The sequence below is a fragment of the Lupinus angustifolius genome, chromosome LG03 (genome assembly GCF_001865875.1).
Source record: "Lupinus angustifolius cultivar Tanjil chromosome LG03, LupAngTanjil_v1.0, whole genome shotgun sequence".
NCBI lineage: Eukaryota > Viridiplantae > Streptophyta > Magnoliopsida > Fabales > Fabaceae > Lupinus > Lupinus angustifolius.
In genome coordinates this window covers 15,848,560-15,856,889 of record NC_032011.1, presented here as the reverse complement: position 1 = coordinate 15,856,889, position 8,330 = coordinate 15,848,560, and positions in this window count along the sequence as shown.

Sequence of the window (8,330 nt, the reverse complement as noted above, 5' to 3'; positions counted from 1 at the left end):
CTTCAGTAAGTATATTTAATTGATTAAGCACTAGTATAATCGATTAACGAGGCTAAGAGATTCAAACCAGTAGCTACTGTAATTCAATTAATTGATCCATAAAAACATTTAATCGATTAACGAGTTCTAAAGACTACTTCATCGATTAAACTGTATCTTTAATCAATTAATCAGTGTTAACTAAAAGTTTAGATTCCACTTATGAAAGGTAAAATCTTCTAAATGATGTATGCTCATGCAATAAATGATTTCAAAAACATATTCAGTTTTAATGCGCTGAAATCATGTATGCTCAAGTGGAGTACATACATACTATCTATTAAGGATGGACGACTCTCATTTTTAAGTTTTATTTACCTTTTAAGCATTGTGAGATTTTTATCATAGGTTTATGTAATCTAGACTCAAACTAGACATTCATCTTAGGATGTCTAAAAATAAAAAGACTTTCATAATTCTAAATAAACTTGAGTCTTTGACTTGTTGTTTGATAAGTTGAGTCAATCTTCAAGCTTTACCAATTTCGTTGTCTTCATCAAAACTTTGTTGTAGATCATACTTGAAAACTTTGACTCCTTTTGCAATATCAATCTCCCCTTTTATGATGACAAAATTTTTCTTGCTATACACTTTGAAGCTTGATTTTGATCAATTTCTTTTTCTAAGCGGTGTAAATATAGCACAACTCCCCCTCACTTAGTTCTTCCCCTTACTTCATGATTGAAGATACATGACCACACTTCCTACTCTTGTTATATCAAGAAGTATGGTATACCTAGTGGTGTATATGTCTGGATGAAAAAGGAAGATGACTCCATGGTTACTAACAGAAAATGATCCAATATAAATTGGGTACCTGAAAAAGGAAAGTGATCTATTTTGCAGGTATGTTTACGAGCACATGGACAACATTGGTATCTTGGCAGTGGATGCTCGAGACATATGACATGAGATAGATCAAAATTCCTAGATCTATCCTTGAAAGAAAAAGGGTTTGTCAGGTATGGAGACAACAACAAAGGAAAGATACTTGATACTGGGAAAATTGGCAACTCAACCTAGGCAGTGATCCAAAATGTACTATATGGTGAAGGCCTAGAGCACAACCCGTTTAGTATCGACCAACTCTATGATAAAGGTAATCGTGTATCTTTTGACTCTGATTGTTGCATAATCCGTGACAATTTACCTAATAAGGTCAAATTTGTCGGACATTGTTAACAACATCTATATGGTTAACCTAGAAGATGCAACGACGTTATTTTCATAATGTTTTGTGTCTAAAGAAAATTATATATGGCATTGGCATAGGCGCGTCGCTCATATTCATGTAAAACATCTAGATAAAGTATCTAAAAATAATTTCGTTGAGGGTCTACCAAAACTTGATTTTAAAACTCATGAAACTTGTGATGCTTATGAAAAATGTAAACAAGTTAAAAACTCTTTTGGTAAAAAGAATGTAATATCCACAACAAGACCTCTGGAGCTTCTCCGTATGGACTTGTTTGGACCTTCAGAAATAATGAGTTTTGGTTGTAGTTTCTATGCTTTGGTAATTATTGATGATTTCTCTAGATTCACATGGACATTATTTTTATCCTCTATTAGTGATGTATTTAAATCTTTCAAAATCCTTGCCAAAGAAATTCAAAATCAGTTTAATCTGAAAATTGTCTTCATTCAATCCGAACATGGTGGAGAGTTTGAAAACCACTAGTTTGTTGAATTTTGTAATAAACATGGTATCATGCATAAGTTCTCGGTTGCTCGTACCCCTCATCAAAACGGAGTTGTTGAAAGGAAAAATCGTGTTCTAAAGGAGCTTTCTAGAACCATGCTAAACGAAAGCAAGGTTCCTAAGTACTTTTGGGTTGATGCAGTGCATACTGCTTGCTATGTGATAAATCGTATACTCTTGAGGCCTACTTGTTTGAAAACTCCTTATGAACTTTTAAAAGGCCGAAAACCTAATATTGCTCATTTTCATGCTTTTGGATGTAAATGCTTTATTTTAAATAATATAAAAAGAGCGCTAGGAAAATTTGATTCAAAAGAAGATGAGTGTATATTTTTAGGGTACTCATTGTATAGTAAAGCTTATCGAGTGTTTAATAAATATTCCATGCAATTAGAAGAGTCTATACATGTTCATTTTGATGAATCTTCTCCAAAAGAGAAGAGAAATGTATTTTCTGATGATGTTGCAGGTGCTTTAGAAGAAGCATACTCTAAGGACATGGACCAGGACAAAGAATAACAAGTAGAGCAAATTGCCCAATATGAGCATCAGGACATGCCAATCGCATGGAAGACTAAGAAAGATCATCTATTTGACAAAGTTATAGGTGATATCTCTACGGGGGTGGTAACCCGTAGTTCTTTACATAATTTGTGTAACTTTGTTGCTTTCGTATATCAAATCGAGCCAAAGACCATTGATGAGGCCATTGAGGATGTGCACTAGGATATAGCTATGTAGGAAGAGCTAAACCAGTTCGAGCATAATAATGTATGGGACTTGGTCCCTAAGCCAAAAGAACATCCAGTGATTAGTACTATATGGGTCTTCCGAAATAAACTAGATTAATTTGGCTTGATCATTAGAAATAAGACACGCTTAGTAGCCAAAGGCTACAACCAGGAGGAAGACTATGTTCTTGAAGCCAGATTAGAGGCCATTAGGATGCTTTTATCCTTTGCATCGATTATGAACTTTAAGCTCTTTCAAATGGATGTTAAGAGCGCCTTTCTAAATGGCTACATTCAAGAGGAGGTGTATGTTGATCATCCTCCTGGCTTTGAAAATTTTAAATATACGAACCATGGATATAAGCTCAAGAAGGCTCTCTATGGCGTGAAACAAGCTCCTAGAGCTTGGTATGACAGATTGAGCTCTTTCCTTTTGGAAAAAAAGGGTTCGTGAAGGATATGGTTGATACTACCCTCTTAACCCGTAGATTAAAGGATCATGTATTATTAGTTCAAATATACGTTGATGATATAATTTTCGGATCTACTAATGATATTCTTTGTAAAGAATTTTCTGAGATGATGCAAGGAGAATTTGAGATGACGATGATGGGTGAGTTGACTTTCTTCCTTGGGCTACAAATTAAACAAATGGAAAGTAGCATCTTCATTCATTAATCAAAATATTGCAATGGAGTTACTCAAAAAGTTCAACATGAAAAATGTAAAGAAGCCTCTACACCTATGGCGTCCGCTTGCTATCTAGACAAAGACGAAAAGGGAAAGGTTATTAAGGTAACCAAGCATCGAGGGATAATCGGCTCTTTATTATATTTGATTGTGAGCCTCCCTGATATTATGTTTAGTGTTTGCATGTGTGCTAAATTTCAAGCATTACCTAAAGATTCTCATTATAGTGTTGTTAAACGTATCATGAGATATTTAAAAGGAACAATAAATTTGCGATTATGGTATCCTAAGGATGCCTCATTATCCTTGGTAGGATATTCTGATTCTGACTTTGCTGGAAGAGCACTAGTGTTCCACTCAAATCCTATGGATGATGCAGCAACTTAAGGACTTTGGTCTTAAACTAGAAAACATCCCAATTAAATGTGATAATACAAGTGCCATAAACCTATCCAAGAAACCCGCTTTGCATTTGAGAACCAAGCATATAGAAATTAGACATCACTTCTTGCATGATCATGTTCAAAAAGGCGATTGCATGCTTGAATTTGTTGAAACTACTAAGCAATTAGCTTATATTTTCACTAAGCCTCTCTCACGAGATACTTTCTATGTTCTTTGAAGAGAACTTGGAATCCTTGATGAAAAATATCTTGATTAAAATCATCTAGCTTCCATATACAATCTGCTCATTGATGCATGCTTGCATTTACAATCTCCCTTTTTTATGAAATGGCAAATAGTCAAAGGATGCCATTATAACCGATCTATGAAGTTTTGATGAAGACAAGGTATAATGTGAAAGCTTGAAGACTTGGACATCTCAACAAACAACACACCAAGAACTCAAGGTCAACATCATAGAGTCTAGGATTGTTTTTTATATTCTAAAGTTCTAAGTTGACTGCCTAGTATTGAGTCTTAGGTTAGGTAAACCCAAGATGGAAATGTCTCACAAAAAGTCTAAAATAGAAAATCATATAGAATGAGGCCTGGATGTAGTTTGCAGTGGACCGCAAATGAACAAGGATAAAAATCCTCGAGCACATTTTCTCTATCCCTATCTCTTTATAATTCTGTCTTTATTGCTTTCTGTTTTGATTAGATTAGTGTGCTTAATTGCTTGTTGTGTTAATCTGATGTTAGTCAAGAATCAATCTTAAGATAGAAAAGATATAGAATTATCATGGTTTTTACGAAGCGAGAAAATTGATTTTCAAAACAATCAGGATAATCGATTAACATTCTGATAATAATCGATTAAGTGAATTGTCTTTTATCGATTAACCCTGTTGATAATCGATTAACTACAGTAGCTTTGTATTCTGTGCAAATATCGGAAAAGCGGGAGTGGTGATCCGCGACACCTATTCACCCCCTCTAGGTGTAATCATACCTTAATGGTTCCCAAGGGATTAATCACTATGGGTTCCACAAACCCCTTCGACGGTGATGGTGCATCCATTAATCACCCTCTGATTTTTAGTGGCGAAGGGTACGCCTATTGGAAGGTGTGCATGCAAATCTTTATAGAGGCTATAGACACAGAGATTTGAGACTTTGTTGTCAACGAGTTTTTCACTCCACTTCACTTAGTGGATGGTGAACCCAAAGAAAAATTGAAGGGATTGTGGACTAATGATGAAAGACGTAAAGTCCAGCACAATCTCAAGGAAAAGAACATTATAACGTCTACCTTATCTTCTGACAAATTCTTTCGAGTGTCACAATGCCTAAATGCAAAGGACATGTGGGATACTTTGCAAGTAACCCATGAAGGCACAAGTGAGGTTAAGTGTGCTCGATTAAATCCTTTGACTCGTGAATATGAATTGCTTAGAATGTTTCCAAATGAATCGAAAAGTGAAATGCAAAAACAGTTCACTCATATAATAAATCATTTAATTGCTTTAGATAAGACTTTTGATATTGGTGAACTTACTAACAAAGTGTTGCATTGTCTTGATAGGAAATGGCAGCCTAAGATAACAGCAATTATGGAGTTGAAAGACTTAGACACTATGCCACTAGCAACTCTCTTTGGCAAGCTTCAAGAACACGAAATGGAGCTGAGCTGCTTAACAATGCATGAAGATTCAGATCGAAAGAAAAAGGCCATCTCTCTGAAAGCTACATCTTCTCAATCACAAGAAGAGAGAGACGATGATGATTGAAGGTCTGAACTAGATGATGAAACGTTAAATCTTCTAGTTAGAAAGTTTGGCAAGTTTCTCAAGAAGAAAGGAATATTTAAGCGATTTCAAAAGAAGGAGGCAACTGATTCAACCAGACATGACAAAACTCCCAAAGATTGCCTCATATGCCACAAATGTGACAAACCGGGCCATATGAAATACAAATGCCCAAGTCACCTCAAGAAGGTTGAACACGGTAAAAGCAACCCCGAGACTTCAAATCCAAGAAGGCTTACATTGTATGGGATGTTCCGGAGGACGAAATGACGAGTAGCACATCCGATGAAGAGGAAACCGCCAAATTGTGCTTAATGACTAACACTCATGAAATTGGCATCACAAGCGATCCGGATGACACGAGTGAGGTATGCCTTAGAACTCAGGGACAACACTAGTACTTAGATAGTGGATGTTCAAGCCATATGATATATTGTATGTGTATAAATCTTTATATTAACAATACATAGATATTACTCAAATATCTATGAACAATATAAGGAAAAAAACTCATTACATTATTCCTATTAGACATGTGTCATCTCCCGCAAAGTATTCCCTCCCAGAAACGCTCATATCAATAATAATATATTGTCACACACCATATCTTCTCTTTCTATTCATTTCATCTCTCATTCACATTTCTTATGCCTTCATCACTCATATCCCCTTCGTTTCTTATGCCTTCATTCACATTCATTTCTTTCTCTTTATTTTTGTGGATGCATCGCTAATGTATTAGTTCATTATGGAGCATGTGCGTAGATAATATTTTTAATCTCTCCTACCATTACTGTTTTTTCAGTGTTTAGGTTGATATGTTTAACAAACCAAATTTTTTATGATTTTTTACTACCTTTTTGGTGGATTTGTCGCTAATGTGTTAGTTCATTATGGAGCATATATATATTAATATTCTAAATATTTCCTACTATTGTTATTTCCTCCACCGAAGCATTTATGCATGTTAGTTTTCTCTCTATGTGCATCTTTTATTTATTTTATAGATTTTTCTGTTCAAATGAATCACTATTTTCTCAAAGAAGAAATTTGAAATTCACATGATTTTTTCGTATTTGATAGTTACAATAATAATTGATAATAACAACAATTTTTTGATTCTTTTTTATTAAATGAGATTTGATGAATTTTAAATTAATTTGAATTAATGATACGTCACATTTTATAATAATTTGAGTAACTATTATTCAGAGTTCATGGTTAGGAAAGAGTTAGATTTATTTTGTTGGTTTACAACATACAATTGTTTAGTCTAACTAATATTTAAATTTTTCCAAGTAAGATATAGTAGTATATGTTTAATATGTGTGCTTTAATTAAATATATTTCACTAAAATTTAGAGTATATCTAATATATTTTTGACCTAAGTAGAACTGTAACAAGAGAAATAATAAAATCATAAAGTAATAAAATTAGTATCATAAAATTTGGTCCTTCAAAATCTTTTATGGTGTATGATACAGTAACAAGAGAAGTTGTGAAACCATTGATATCGTTAAACTTGATCCTTCAAAATCATTTATGGTGTAAGATACTCATACTAGATTAATATTCAAAGATATGATAAGAAAATAAATTGGTATTAATTTTTAAAAACGTATAAGGAAATTAAATAAATAGTTTGTAACATTATTTGCTAATTACAAAAATTATTTGATAATTACAACAATTATTTAATTCTTTTATTAAATGAGATTTGATGAATTTTAAACTAATTTAAAGTAATGACACATCACATTAAATGATATTTGATTCTCTTTTATTACTTTATGTTTTTATTTCCATATCTCTTGGTCTCTCCCTTTCTTGCTATTATTGTTTTAGTTATATGCAATTGAGATTGAAGATAAATAACTATTTATTACTAAAATTTCAAATCATTTATTACTAAAATACAATATCTCTTTAGTATAACTTAATTACAGTGTTCTTATTTCAAAATTATTTATTACTAAAATTTCATTCCTATCTATTAAAATATTATATTGGAAGTTGTTATATTGAATGATTAAATCTGTACTTATTTTGAAAAAAAAAATCTAAGTAATTAATTACAATATCCCCTTTCATATACTTTAAAAAATAGGAGATACTAAACAAATTATATTAACAACTAATACGAAATAATATCTTAGGAAAAAAAGAAATTAAAAACAAGTTACATGAAGATATAATGAGAAGTAATATCACAAAATTTGACATTTTAATTAATTAATATTTTGTTACGAAATAATTTGCACATCTTAATTAATTATTTTTATCTCTAAAACTTTTTACTTTCCTAACATTCTGGTTCTCAAAGGGGAGGAATCAAAACATTTTTTGCTTTAATTATTATTTCAAATTAAAACCATTATTGATTCAAAGTACCATTATTTAAATTATCACTCAAGACTTTTCATTTTATATGGTTGATTAAATATTCAATTAATTGTTGTAAGATAATAACATTTTTCCATATACTTTTCTACATAGGTAGACAACTATATAGGAAAGTCACTCAAATTACTTTTGTTCTATTACTATTTTGAGTGGAAAATCAATCACTTTTGTTCCATTACTACAGTGACGGTATTTGTATAAAATGTTTTTGCACATGTGGTAACGAGTTCTTAATTAGTTATTTATAAATTATATATTAACCTGATAATGTGAATTAAATGTATAATATTGAAAATATTTTAAGTGCATATATGATTGTGTTGACTTCATTATAAATTTATGTTTGACTAATTAATACATATTTATTTAATATCAGATTGGTGGTGAACTTATGGATTTTATAATTGTGCTTGATAATACAAAAGGTGAGAAAACATTTTGTGTATGATAAATATATAGACAACAAGTGGAGATTGAATGGTTACAACAAAAATCACATATAATAAAATAAGTTTATAATGTTTGTGTTTCTATATATTTTATTTTATCAAATTATTATCCGATATTACTAA